General features: G+C 39.9%; 1 protein-coding gene across 1 annotated transcript in view; it reads left to right on the top strand.

Annotated features, from left to right (window-relative positions):
- The window catches only part of GPC6 (glypican 6), a 1,341,038-nt gene that overhangs the window by 611,672 nt on the left and 713,580 nt on the right, over positions 1 to 15,786 (top strand). The window lies entirely within an intron of this gene.

Genomic DNA, 15,786 nt, shown 5'->3' with positions numbered 1-15,786 from the left:
TTAGGGCCTCAGTTCAACCAAGTTGTTAAGCCTATGCATAAAGTTAACTACATGAGTAGTGTATGGCTTTATGGAATTGCTTGGGTACCAGACCCAATGCCCATTCATGTCAATGAGAGGCTTTTCATTGGCTTTAATGTGCTTTGGACCAAGTCTTAAGACACTCCAGTGCTTTGGTGAACCATAGCTAAGAGAAAGTTCAAGGGTAAAGAGAGCAATAGTAGCATTGATCCTTTGCTTCTGATGGTGTTCCATCCTCTTTGTCACAGCAAAGTTAGTGATGATTTCAGGATCTCCTGAAAGATACATAGTCCATTCAGTCAACTAAGCAGTCATTAGCTTATCAGTCTTTGTTTCGCACAAGATATTTATTTTGAGAAAATGTTTTTATTTTCAATTTCTTTAAATACTTTTAGAAGAACATGAAATATACTCCCTTGTAACTTCCCATGGGAAAATTTGATTCTGTAGGTCCAATTCCATGATAACTTTAGAGAACAGGAATGGAATTGCATAGTATGTTACATCCATCATAATTTAATTTAGGGAATATTTTTTCCTGAGGTCAGTTTTCATTTAACCAAGTATAAATGCCCTTTAAAATGAAGACTGCAGAGAAAAATGTTCTTTTCTATAATACTGCACAGAAGTCCTTTTTCACAGTACATTAGTTTTCATTTTTTAATCTAATATCAGGAGGGATTCTTTCATATTTTTTTTTAACAAAGGAGCAATGAAAGTTTATTACACATTTGTTGTGACAGAGCTAAAGTACATTCATGTTAAATTCATCCTTATTCCCCAGCAATTCCTTTAAAAGTTAGGTTCTGAACTCTTCATTATAGTTTTTTTCATTCATTAACTTATTAATGCAGAGACACAAGTATTCTTCCCAAATGAGTGACTTATCTGTAATGGTTTTCTTGATATATAACAGTTTCTTTGTTAATACAGGAATACAAATCATAAAATTCACTAGAAAAATACTGATTTCTATGCCTTCACCATTCTATCCTGCCCTTTAACTAAGCAATATTTAAAAATGTAGAGCCAAAATTTTAGTGTTATCTTTCTCTTTATTCCTAGTAAAGATATCAAACGTGGTAATTGAACAGAATATATGCAGTGATCTTTTAGTGCCTGATTCTGCACATGGTTACTTGTGACTCAATGGTTATATTGTGACTCAATGAGACACAATATGCAAATAGTATTGTAAGCGTATTTAACATAACACTTTCTATGTTTAGTGATTGTCAAGCAAGATGCAAGGGCACTCTGGGTTGCCACTAAGTCCTTTGAAGGGTGCCACAATGTTTGAGGGGATAGGAAGGTAAGTTAAGCAGATGAGTGCAGTCTCAGGCTTGCCTGTGCCTGGTTGATCCCCTACCCCTATTGCCCAGCCCATCTGCAAGGAGATAAATACTGTAATATATAAAGTAGTTTTTGAAATTGTGTACTAGTCAATTCACAAAAGGTATGGAGGGTGTTGCCAAGTGGCTGTAAATTTATGGAATGTCTTTAAAAAATGTTTAAAAACACTGTCCATAAAGTCCATAATTTGTTTCAGAGTCCATAAAATTTACAGATGGTTGGCAACCCTTTTCCTAAAGCCTAAAACACTTGGGTATTGTGTATGTGGGGTGGGGGATTTCTCCTTGCTTTCTCTTGCAGGGGGTAGAGCAGGTGAGAGTGAACCTGAATGGCAGGGGAGAAGGTGTCTGTAGATGAGGGGCAGAGCATAGTTTTCCCATTTATAATAGGCATCAGTTCTGGTCAGTTAACACAGTTAGTTTTGATATTTTTAAAATGTTTTGTTTTGATTTTGAGCTCTCAAATTTGTAAGACAATGTGAATTTACTGAAATTCCAAAAGGAAAATTTGATCCAAAAAAACCAAAACTTTCTGAACAAAAAATGTTGGAACTTTATCCAATTCTGACAAATTTGAAACTTTTTTCCTTCCAAAAAATATAGTTATATTTTCTACCTGGAAACGAAAGTGGTTTGTGGCCTGCCTTTTAAATGAATCCCATATAGTGCATTAGTAGAAGAATCTCAGGAACCAGCACGCAGTCTTTGCCTTTCTTATCTTGGATAAGAAAGTTTTGGCTTTTGGATAAATTCTTTTCCTTTTGGAATTTCAATAAATTCACTTGGTTTTATAAAGTCAGAAGTGGTCAAAATCAAAACAAAGTATTTTAAGAATATCAAAACTAAGTGTTCTAACTGACTAGAACTGATGTTTACAGAAATGGGAAAACTTGGTATATGCGATTTTTTTTCAATAACTAGAAACTTTGGATGAGATAGGAACACTGTTTCCTGCCTAACATTATGTAAAGCATCATTAATTTATAAAGAGCCCACACAAGCATTGAGAGGACCAGGAGAATTAATTCCTTTCATTTTATCTAAGAAGTAAAATCTTTGTTGAGGTTCCTGTATTGCAAAGCAAGGAACAAAGCAAGGTGCATCATCTGGCTAATTTTTTTGCACACCATATGATCCTAAGTAAACGAAGGATGATAATAAGGACTAAGTCTTGTGGGCCATACCCTACGCCACCTATTTGTTGCCTTTGTGGATTTAGGGACCTAAATGCAATCCTATCCCACCCTGTTTGAGTCTCTGAAAATCCATTAACATATCATTTTTTATAACATGTTGTCATCTTAGCATGAAAACTGAGTCACAAAAAAGCAGAGAGGAAGAGGAAAGCCAACCTGGTTTTTGAATTGATGGTTATTCAGGGCGTGTCTACACATGCATTAATGTGCCATAGTTACTGCATATTAAATCTAGTACCTGTAATGCACAGTGAAGCATAAAACAACTTCTGAATGCTGCCAGAGCAATGGCTCTGTGGCTCTGTGGCCTGAATTTAAAAGCTCCATGGGCAGGTTTCAGGGCACCAGCTGTAGGCTGCTGACCCCCTGTCCTGGACCAGAAAGAACAAGCTAAAATATCTCTTTAGACAGTTTGTTGGCCAAGATAAAATATTTTCAAAGGATATACAGAAATCTCTCTCCCAACTCCAGCACCCAAGAAGTTGATCTTTCTTCCATAAACAAGTTACAGACAACCTAACAGGCTTCAGCTCTTTCTAGCTTAATCTATTAGCCTTTACTTCGTCAAGTAACCCATTTTGGAATAAAGAGGTAGTCCTCATGCCATAGTAACCAGTTAAAAAATATGAACTGCAAGCAGTCACTTGATCCTTACTATTAATTATGATTAATTATCACTACATGGAAAAAAATCTTCACTGGTTCATGAAGTGGAGCCTATAATAATCAAGTAATTCAATAACAGCTTAACATTGTTGTCTTTGTTAGTAGGTCAAATTTTGCCTTTATCAGTTTAACAGCTGGTGATGATTAAGCTGATTGGTTCATGGGCATGATCTCTGAAGCCTCATTTCCTCCCAGTTCACATACCTAAGTGTAATGATGACAGTATTTTCTGTTCAGAGGTATAACAGCCTAGGTATACTCGTTCACTTCTTTTTTCTGCAGGAAAATTTAGTTCCATGATATAGTTTTTTATTAGATATGTGAATATTAATTAAGTAATAATTATCCTTGTTAAATGTTAATTGGAATGGTATTAAATAGTTTTATGTTATTTTAATGTAATTTTACACAAATTTAACCGTTAACTTGCATCCAAAAACACTCTTTCTTTCTAATCAATTTATTCAGTGTGTTCTTTGCTGTTCAAATAGATGTTTCAATAGATTTATCATTAATGAATATTAATAGTAAAACTTTAAAAATAATGTTTCTGCACATTACATTTACAAAGTACATAATTCCATAATACTCTTGTAGGGTCCTTCATATTAGTAATGAACTATGATTTTCTGTACTGTGCAGTAAACTAATAGAGAAAGCTACCTTGGGTGTGTCTACACAAGATGTTAAATGAGTAGTAGTTTAATTCTACTGTACATTAGTGAATCATGGCAAAAGCCATGCTAATGCACAGTAGAATGTCTACTGCACTTTAAGTATCAGGAAAAGACCATGCACTGTTGCTGTTGCGCATTAGCGTTGGCTACTGTATATTCATGTAGTACCTCATATTAGAGATACTAAGCTTAATGCACAGTAGCAATGGTGCATTAATGCATGCATGTTTGGAGGAAAGATCACCCAACATGCCAAAGACTTTTCTACATCCTCAGGTCCAGGCTTCTGTGGTCACAGAGTTCCTACCCAATAGGTTTTCTCTACCTCTATGTATATTTTTGCAACTGAATCCCTAATGTTAGTATTATATACTCAGTATAACAAATATAGTATATATTTGTATATTTTTTTTATATTATACTATTAATGTAATGAGGAATATGTGACTAAGTCTCCAGCCCCAGGCACCCACCTAGAAGGGGCATATAAACAGTAGTGTGGCTCGGTGTATTGAAAGCTGCTAGTTGTGATTCTTCATTTTGTGTTTAATGGTCATTGGGTAAAATAGGAAAAAGTAGAATAACTTCTGCCCCACTGATGAGCAGGTACCAATACATGTACTTATTGTTTGCTAACACCATAAATCTATTTATCTAAATCTAAAGGGTGGTGCTCTGCATTCATAAACACGTCATAATTCAATTGGGTGGAATGGACCAGTGCCAAGGTAGCACTAGCAAAATTCCTTGGTGGAAATGTTTACTCGGGGCAGTCTGACTTCTGAGTGGCTGAGGGCAATACGCTGTGGCTCCCATGCCACATGGGCTGCACAAGCACATACACATATGCAGTCCCTCCCCCTCCATGCCCACTGTGTGAGTTACATTGATCTCCTGGGTTCTGCCTGCCCATGCTTCCCTACCTTGGGGCAGGGCCAGGAATCAGAAGCCAGAGGAAGGAGGAGATCTTGTGTCTACATGTGCATTTAGGCAGGTAAAATTTACTGCGCAGTAAGTAGGAATAGGCTGGTGTCTACATGTGTAAGCATTAAAGTGCATTAACACTGTGTGTGGACTGATTTGGGACTAAAGTTAGTCTCAAGTTAGTCTACACACACAGTGTTACTGTGCAGTAAGACATCTAAATGTGCATTACTGTGCAGTAACTAATCGGGCATAAATTTCATACCTGCATGGTGCAGGTATCAAATTTATGCTCAAGTCAATGTAAGTCACTATATTTACTGTGCAGTATGGGTGTGCACATATAGACACATGGCCATACTGTGCAGTAATTTTGGTTACTGGACAGTAAATGTGCGCATGTAGATGCACCCAGAGGCCTCAAATTGATATACAGCAGCCCTGAGAAGATAGTCAGAGGTGCCATTGATTTCTCTGTCCTGGCTGTGGTTCCAGCAGCTGCAGGCTACAGAAAACCAGCTACACTGCTTAATTTGTAAGCTTTTGTAGATGCTGGATTGATATGAGTGAGGGGGGTGCATTTCCCAGGCATTCCCAGACTCGCCACAGAGAGAGTGCCAAATGGCTACTCTGTAAAGTAATACGATAGTCAAAACTATAAAACCTTTATGCTTTAATTCTTCTTAAATTGTATTGAATATTGGTCATTATCTTCATAGTCAAATTCAATCTTAAACCCAGTATATAATCAGTCTGCACCCCTTCCTGCTAGAGACACCTATGACAATCATATGTAAGCTATGTGAAGGTATCAAAACTTCAAAATATGATTTGCATAAAAAATGTTCTAATTATTGTAGCAAAATACTATATCATGGTAACTTCTTATCATTAAAACAATCAGGTCTTTGTTGCCTTGCAGAAACTTCTGTGTATTTTATAAATAAGTGAAATGATTATCATTAAAATGGTTTTCAAATTGCAATATTTATATGTATAATATTCAAAATGGTATTTAAATTGATAATATTCATGAAAGATGAAACCAGAGAATGGTAAGTGGTCAAGATGTCTTTGAAAATCTCTCTTTTTAGGAGCAATTGACTTTAAATTGATAAAATGTGGAAATTCTAACAGAGACTCTTATGTTGTTTCTCCTCTCCCCCCCCCCCCCCCCCTTAAATGTTAAATCTTAAAGGAAACAAAAAATGGGTAACTTATACAAGAATCAAGAGGAGTTCATGCTGGGGGGGTTGTTCATTTATCATTAACTTGCATTGTCCAAACCTTAGAAGCCTGGACACATACCCAAGAGTCTAAATACCATCCTCTCTTTGTAAATTAATTTATTAATTGGCACAATGTGCCTGCTTTTTAATGAAGTGCCTGATGGTCTCTGGGTGAAATGGTACATTAAAATATAACAAAGAGCTACTAAAAAAAATTCTGCTTAATTTTCCTGGCACACTTTAAGTTAATTCTTCATTATATTCTTAAAAGCCATTCCAGTTTAATAGTTTAAAAGGCAGATAAAAGCAGTAAAGGTTGTGATCTCTGTGTGTCAGCCTCACTTGCATTGTATCAATAGACCAGGAACTGAGAAGAAGCTGTAGTGAAACTCTGTGGTATCTTGGCAGACTAGGGTGCTACCCTTTGTATCTGAAAGATTACATCTCCTGCCTCCCTGTAGGCAATCCATATTATTTACTTTAAAACTGGATTGTCTGGGGGTGAGTAACTGGATCCAAGCTGCCTTTGCAAGGTCTTTTCAGAGGTATGAAAATAAAGAAATAGATCTAATGCCCCAATTTAAATATGCAGTTCATAGTGTGAAAACTACAGCCTGTCAATCTGGTGAGAAACTTCTGCTAGTAAAGATTTCTACAAAGTTAAGTGCAAAGAGAATGCAAGCCAGAAAGTCAGAATAAAAGAAAAGTTACAGAAGCAAAAATATTAGTGGAGATACATGCTATGAACTTCTGTAATGTTCAGAGTTGGAGGTTTAACTTGCTTGGTAGAAATTGTAAATAGATTGTGCTTGGGACAAGAAAATTCTTATAGAAAAATCCAATTTCTGAAGGAAATGGGAAAATAATTCTTCATATACTCCATGGAACACTGATGGTCAGCATATGTTAGGGCCAATGTTTATCCTTAGCTTTGTATGAGACAAAAAGGCAGAATATTTTTTCATTTTTTCATGAGGGTCTGCCTATTTGGAAATAATAAAACAGCATAAGTGAAAAGATGACAATCCACAAGAGTACCACAGCCTATCTGCAATTTTGCACTGACACTGTCTATTCCAATTGGCTACAGAGTGTATATCTTAATTTTTTTGAATCATGAACATTTTTTCTGTAATATAAGCTTGTGAGTTGTTGTTTTGAGGTAAAGCTATTGTAGTGTTCCTCTGTGGAAAGCAGAAGAAATAAAGATCTGAACAACTTTACATTTTTTTTTCCTTTTATTTATGTCTTTGCTTGTTTTTAAATAAAGTAGCTGATGAAACAGAATGGTTTCAGTCATAACCCTGCCTTCCCACTCATACCTCATTCGCAGGCTTCCTTTTGAGGCTGAACATTCTAGGCTCAAAGACTTCAAAAGGCCTGGAAAAAATAATTGATTAGTATTTCAGGTTAACATATGCTTTGAAAACAAAAAGTCTTAAAAATAATAAAGTTGCATATAAATACATCTATGAACATCTTGAAAATACAGCGCCATTTATTAAAGCAATTCCTTAAATTTGCATGTTTTTATATCAAGTCATATATACAGTAGAGAAATTCAGCACAAGCTTCCCAGGAATATATCGAATAGGTTGGTTCCACCAATACTAGCAGTACTGGGAGGCACATAGGCAGGTGCTGAGTCATCATAAACTGCCACTATGATATTTTAGATGCTCACAGGGGCTAAGTGCAGACATTCAGGCTGGGGTTGGAAACTGCATATAAACTAGTATAAATTATTGGAAACCAATTCAAACCTGTAACATGACAGAAGTTCAGTGCACATGAAACACTTTCAAAGTGGCTGAAACTAGTTTAAGATAAACTTGGATGGTTGTAGTAGACTTAACTGATTTGGTTATACCAGTTTATTGAACTTCTATCCCAGATCCCCTCCAGCTTCAAGTTAACTCACAGGCCTCCAGCATCCCAGGATGCCTTGCACCTCCCCAACAAACTCTTCCTCACAGGGTGGGTGGGCTAGCCTTGGCCCAAGCTGTCTGCATCAGCTAAACAGGGAGGCACAGTCTTGCACCCCCTGGCTTCTGGCCTGGGCCTCTATGGGCATGTGACTGCATTTCCAGAATCAAAAGAGAATGTTCACTTGCTTATCAGTTCAATCTATGTAGCTTAGACTAATCTGCAAAGATTGAATTGATCCAGCCTTGGACATTTTGACTGTTTGTACTTAGCTTCAGCAGTTAAGAGGTTAGATTGCATTTAAAATGACCACCTGATCTAAAGTAAGTTGGGAAAGGGAGATCAGCTGTGGGAGTTGGGGAGATGGGGGGGAAAGGGGGATCAAGGAGGCTGGGGAGGTTCAGGGGTTTGTGGAGATATTGCAGGAATTAAGCAGGATTCATGGTGGGGTCAGGGGGACAGGTGGATCATAGGGAATGATCAGGGGATGGTGGGGGCAGGTGGGATGTGAAAACCATGAAGAATTTTAGCTGTAGAGTATGATATTTCCTCCCTTCCCCCTCCAGAAACTAGAAATTTTCAATCCATGTTCATATCAGATAGCTGCAGGAATTTTAAGGGCTAACATCTAAAAAAACAGAGTAGCCTTTTCAGTACTTTGTTTTCCCATTTATATGCAAAATTTAAAGTATTAGAATTTTAGTTAAAAGATTGGAATAGTCATGAATAGTCATGTAGATATTTTCAGACGCATATGCTCAGGGCCCTGTTCTGAGCTTGGTTTTGTTTATTAACTACATTAATACTTTAGAAGATGGTATTTCTTCATGTTTAGCAAGTTTGCAGATGACACCAAGCTGAGTGGAGTTGCTCTGGAGAATAGGATTAGGAGCCAGAATGATGTTGATAAGGTGGAAAAATGGTTCAAAATGAATCAAATGGAATTCAACAAGAACAAATGCAAAGTCCTGCACTTGACATGGAATAATTTTATGCACAGATACAGACTGGAATATGACTGGCTAGGCTGCAGTATTTCAGAAAAGGAACTGGAGATAACAGTGGCCCATAAACTGAATATGAGCCAAGAATGTCCTTTTGTTGAGAAAAAGGTCAGTAGCATACTGGGCTGCATTAAATGGAGTTATACTTGCAAATCAGAGGAAGTCATCTTTCTACTCTACTCAAGAATGGAGAGGCCTCACCTAGAGTAGTGTTTCCAGTTTTGTGTACCGCTCTTCAAGAAAAAATGTGGACAAATTAAAAAGTTTAGCAAAGAGCAGTAAAAATGAAAAAAGGCATGGGAAGCACTACTTACAACAGGGGTGGGCAATTATTTGGGCCCACCAGCCACATTAGGAGTTTTGGTGAACTGTCGTGGGCTAGGTCAGGACCACTCTTCCCCCCATGCAGCAGTTCACCAAAACTACATAAACAGCCCCATTCTGTCTGCCTGGTCCCATACCCTGCCCAGGCAGGTCCCAACCAGCCTCCATGGAATCCCTAGGATTTCAGGGCAGTGATGGCATGGGGCTGGGGGAAAGCTATGATCCACTCCCCACATGGCTCTGCTGGCAGGGATGTGCAGGCAGTGGATCCTGGCTCTGCTCCACACTTGGCTAGGATGGGGCTGGGGCAGCAATCCAGGGGAGTGGCATCCAGGATCAGGATGGGGGGGGGGCTGGAATTTCAGGGACGCAGCCCCACACTGTCACCACCCTGCATTCCTAACCCTGGCCCTGCCTGCCCACCTGTCTTGCTCCTAGGTACTGCTTCCCTGGATTCCAACCCCGGCCCCATCCTGGCCAAGCATGGAGCAGAGCCATGATCTACTTCCCACATGCCCCTGTGCAGGTGACAATTTTGCATGCAAAGACATGCAGAGGCATGCGAGAAGTGCATCACAGCTCTTCCCTGGGCTCTAAACCCCAGCCCGAACTATCCCCACACCTACAGCATGCCCTGATCTCTCTCTCTCTCTCTCTCTCCCCCCCCTCCCTGCCTGAACTGTCCCCACAGCTATAGCATGTCCTGATCCACAATGTCCCTTCCCCTTCCACAGTTTACAACAGAGCCTACCCTGAGCACCGAAAACAGCACTGGGCAGGCACTGTTATCAGCTGTGGACATTGTTGGCCAGTTCCCAGTGGGGACCAGAGTGACTGCGCCCATTGCTAATGTGCTGATGCAGTAGCATCTGCTGTGGACCAGAGCAGAAGCCCCTATCCCTGCCTAGTGCTGGTTCTGCCAACAGGGCAGGCACTTATATAACTGTGGAAGGGACTGAGACATACCTGACATGACCTGATAGACTGAGCCACTGGCTTACTGCATGTCAGATCCCATGACTTTGTGGCTTCCCACCCGCAGGTTGGATTCAATCAGTTGGTGGGCTGGATCTGGCTCATAAGCAGGGATCCTGGTTTTCTCTGATAAAACCCCCAATTTTCAGATTTAAAAAGTAACCCAAAATCCACTTTTTTCCATGCCTATATTTTTCCCAGCCCTGATTTTCAAGAATAGGCTGAGAGAAGTGTGATTATTTTTCCTGAAGAAGAGAAAGATGGGGGAGGGCCAGGGGGGAGATTCACAGCAGACTTCAACTACCTAAAGGGTGGTTATATGGAGAATGGCAATAGACCATATATTATGTGGCCACAAGGGATAGGACAAGGAGCACTGGTCTCAATCTGCAGCAAGAGAAATTTAGGTTGGATGTTAGGGGGCATGTTCTCACTATGTGAGGGGTTGAGCATTGGAACAGGCAATCCATCCTGGTTATGGAATCTCTGTCCTTACAAGTTTTTAACACCATCTTAGGCACACAGTTGGGTGGGGTGGTTTAATTAAGAGTGTTTCTGCCTTGAGCACGGGTTGGACTAAATGACCTGAAGATGTAAGAGCACAGGTTGGGCAACTGTAAAGCATTGTGACATCACTTCCTATTCCTCACCCATACATAACAAATGTTGATCCAGTGCAACCAAAAAAATCCAGGCCCTTTACTTTTGCATTAACTGTCTTGTCTTGTATTAAATTAACATTGTTTTTAGATTAAATTTATAATTACCCCATAGAGGTTGGAAGCAATAATCTGCTTCATAATACTGCACCTAAATACATACAGTCTTTTTTTGTTGTTAAATTGTTCATGATGATGCTGGATTATATAAATCTCTGATTGCCTTAAAGACTTTTATCTCAAAACAAAGCAAGACAAATCCCCACACTTAAACAGAAGTGCATTTTGTGAACAGATAGGCAGTTACCAAAAGAAAGTGCACATTGAATTTTTGTCTTAATGACTTTACTATTATTTATTTCATTATCATCTTTCAACATCAAAGATCAAAGTAGAATATGGTACTTTAACATGCTTCAGAACTTTTTATTTAAGTAGCACAGCAGCATGCTGTTGCAAATTGAGGTCAGGAGAAGTACTAGCTGTACTCTCCAAGCTTAGGAACTGATGCTACAGTTCAGTGATGGAATAAGAGTCTCTATTACACTGTCTGCATCTGACAGCCTATCCACAACAGCAGCCTATTAAAATAGTAACAGGATAAAAATATCTGAGGTGAATATATAACCAATGATTCTGTTTATCTCAAGTAAAAAAAGACAAGCAAAAGGGACCCTTGGGGTACCTGAAACAAGAAACTTCTTATGATAATTGACATATAATTTAAAAAGATGTTTCTATATTGCTAACACACTTTTTTAGTCATTAGATTCCCTAATGCTGAGGCAATTAAACTAGTTATAATTTTAGTAGACTGAAAACAAGGTACTTCTTAATGTGCACATGTATACACTAGACCAGCGGTTCCCAATCTGTGATACACATACCACCAGTGATACGCAGACAACCTGTCAGTGGTATGCAGACAACTGGCCCATGGTGCCCACCAACAAATTGTGCTGTGCCCAGACCTTCCACCCACAAGGGTGGAAGTGAGGCACCCATGTGTACACCCCCCCCAAACATACCCTATGGCACCTCGCTACCACCCTTGTAGGCAGAAAGACCCCACCAGCACACAGCTTCTGGGCAGGGCTGCTACTGCTGCAGCCCATGGGGACCTGCTGCACTTCCCCAGTCCCTTGCTGGCTCTGGGCAGCAGGTAGGGAAGAGACAGGGGGTGGGGCTGCAGATGAGCAGGACCACAGAGTGTGGGGCTGGTGCTGGAGGCAGCGGGGAGCCCCTCCGGGGGGGGGGGGGGAAGTGGCAGTGTAAAGCTTGGCTGGGCAGTATGATGGAGTGAGGGAGGGTGGGGGTGAGGGAACTCCCCCCCCCCCACACGCACACACACACACTCCCCATGGTGTGCAGCTGCAGCAGGCATGGGTGCTCAGGGCACTAATGCTCAGTGGTGTGGGGCTCTGGCCAGTGCTGCACATTGCAACAAGGCAAGCAGCCTCTGCCAGGCTGTCTGCATTGCTACTGCTCCCCACACACACATGCAGCTCTCGCACTCACCAGGCATGGGAGGGAAGCTCCACATGCTAGAGCTGGCTGTCTACCCTACCAGGGCTGTGTGGTGCAGGAGGGAAGCCGCAGGTACCTTCCCCTGGGGGGTGAGTAGGCAGCTGGCTGCAGCCTGTGGGGGTTTCTTCCTGTGCCTGGTGAGTGCAGGGAGTGCCAGCAATACAGACTGCCCAGTGCAGGATGCGCCCTCTGCTGCAGTGTGTAGCATTGCCAAAGCTACACCCCGCTGGGTGCCTGCGCCCTGAAAATCTTGAGCACCCCTGCCTGCTGTTGCACCATGGGGGGAGTGCAGGGGTACCCACATACCACCACCCTCCCTCACATCCCACAAACCCCTCACACTCACACCCTGGCCCCACAACCCCCCACTTATACACAAACCTCCAATATACCCTATGCTCCCCCCCCACACAGCCACACCCCCTCACAAACCCCCACATACCCTATCATACACACATACCCCCCCACACACTTTTTTTCCAATTTACAATTGTTTTATATGGCTACCATAACTGATAAAACAATGATTTATGATTACTAAGGGGTTTTTATGTTCTTTTAATACATAGTCTGTTACCTATGTGTTTGCTGGTGGTATTTAAGTTTGTATCATTTTAAATTGGTGGTACACAATCTGTCAGAGTTTGGGAACCACTGCACTAGAAGGTAGGCTGTAAAAGTATGAGAAAAAATTAGAAAGCTTCTGTAATAAACAAACAACTCTATCTTTTGGTATCATTTATCTTTTGACTGTTTACTCCTTATTGTGTTTTGTGCAAATATATTGGCATTTAGGTCACAGACACACAAAAAAAATCCAAACCCTTCTTAATCTCTGTCATTAGTTTTGTCATTAATTAAAAGCTATTTTAATATATAGCTATTTGATAGAGATGGAATATTTTTTCCTCCTTGGCAGCAAATTTACACATATAAAAGAAAAGTCATATTGATTTCCAAAATTATCGGGACTGAAGAAACTAAAATAAAATCACAATATGGGAATGCTTCTGGGAGCATTAACTGCTTGTCCTGGTAAAGGGCTGGTGCAGTTCCGACCCCTCTTCTGGTCACTTTGGGCACATCCAGACATGCATTTCCCTGGGGACAAATAGCAGGAGAACGTAGTTGTACTGCTGCTACTTGTCCCTGGAGAACACCCCCGCACATGTGCTCTGCTGTGTGGCAAATTGCCCCAGGTGGGGTGGGGTAGGGTAGGTTGGGGCCAGCATCTGGGCTGCCTCAGTAGCCTTACCTGGGTTCTGGGGGCCCCCGATAACCCCAGCAGTGGCAATCTGGGCATGCAGAACCTGGCCAGCAGCTGAAGCATGACTCTAGTTGATGAGGCTCCAGTTTCTGGTGGCTCATGCTGCAGCCATGTGTACTGCTGTGGTTCATTTTTGGACCTTTTCTTTGGATACTGGGATTACTGCAAATCTGCATCACAGAGAACCTTTTCATGGGTGCCATGTACATTTTCCAGTGCCTCAAAAGCCTTTGAGGTGCCACAAAGCACATGTGTACACTCATCTGTATGCGCCCTTTGAGTGTATTATCTCAGCTTAGACATTCTCTGATCCAGGAATTTCCACATGCATACCAATCTAAACTATGCTGTTTAGGGAAAATCTCCTAACTTAGATTGATTCTGCCTCCAGCTTTTTTAACCTTGTGGCTGTACCTTGTAGATTCCTGAGATCTATATTCAGTGGTTCCAACAGGGTTTGGCATCTTTGTTCCAAAACAAAATATGATTTAATTTTAGCAAGAAGATATTTGCTGTTTGCATGATATTTGCATGTTCATTTTATATAATTACAATATATATATAGTTATATATATATATATAACTATATATATATATATATTATATATACAATATATATATATCCCATTGTCTTTCACCTCCATTAAACTTCCTCCTCCAGTAAACCTGTTCTAATGCACAATTCTTTTGAGGACAAGAACATCCTCACGGAAGGAGAATACCTTGCACTTTGGGAAAGAAAGTCCTCATTAAAGAGAACTTTGTGCATTATAACAAGTATGATTTTACAAAAGACAACTTCTTTTCATAAAATAACAGAAATCAGACTTTGGGATTCTTGTGAAGCCTTTCATTGATCCTGCTGCTGGCCTACTTTGTACTGGATATGTCTGTTGTCTTCCTTTTCTTTCTGCTCCCTCTCTTTTCTAATGCTCATCAAATAAATTCCACAGACAATGTCAGGACTAAGATTAATGTGGTTTTTACACTTTCTTTTTTTAGTAAATATCAAAAAGAAATCAAACCTCTTAAAATCACAACTTTTCACAGTCACCTACATAGTGCTCTTGGTAAGAGTGACATTTTCAGTTGAGAGACTACCTTACCTATTCTAGAATAACCAAAAGGGTAGTGATTAAAGTACACATGCTTGTTACAGAAGATTGAAGTTTAAGACTCCGATCTTACTCAGGGGAGGAGGGACCTGACCATTGGCTTCCTGAACACTAGTGCTGTTTCGAGGTGGGTTTTCTTCCCCCATGCAAATCCTTAAAATATCTTGGATTGTCCGGTTTGAATGGGAAAATGTTTGAAAACTCAAAAATCTTCATAGAATGAGAAAACTGTCCAACCCAGCTTTTATTCTAATGCCAAACACAATATGTTCAAATCATGATGATTTGCATGGATAAAAATGACTATACAATATTCTAGGCAATGCAAACTCAAATCCAATATTGCTAATATTAGCCATTAAGCTTATAGCAAGAGAGACTAATTAAGAATGCTGGAACTGATTAGAACACTGCCATGTCAGGAAGGTTAGAACTTTAATTAGATAGCACACACAAAATAACTCCCTATTTTTTACACTGATAATTTTCTAAACCTTTCACTTTTGGGCAGAAATCTCTTTCTGCCCCCAAGTGAAAAGTTTAGAAAATTATCAGTGTAAAAAATAGGGAGTTATTTTGTGTGTGCTATCTAATTAAAGTTCTAACCTTCCTGACATGGCAGTGTTCTAATCAGTTCCAGCATACTTAATTAGTCTCTCTTGTTGTAAGCTTTAATAGCCAATATTAGCTATATTGAATTTTAGTTTGTATTGCCTAGAATATTGTATGGTCATTTTTATCCATTTAAATAATAATAAGGGCTATTTTCAGCCCTTTTTTATTAAAGTGTTTGAAAGCAAACATACATTTTTTCCCCATGATAAAAAAGACTCAAATTTCAAGTATAAAACTTAGCATGGACAATGAATGTTTTGACTGAATTTGGGGACTATAGAAATTATAAGTATTTGAAAAGTTACTTCT

The sequence above is a fragment of the Alligator mississippiensis genome, chromosome 1, assembly GCF_030867095.1.
Source record: "Alligator mississippiensis isolate rAllMis1 chromosome 1, rAllMis1, whole genome shotgun sequence".
NCBI classification, from domain to species: Eukaryota; Metazoa; Chordata; order Crocodylia; family Alligatoridae; genus Alligator; species Alligator mississippiensis.
The sequence above is the reverse complement of the archived record's forward strand: the minus strand, read 5'-3'. Positions and strand labels throughout refer to the sequence as shown.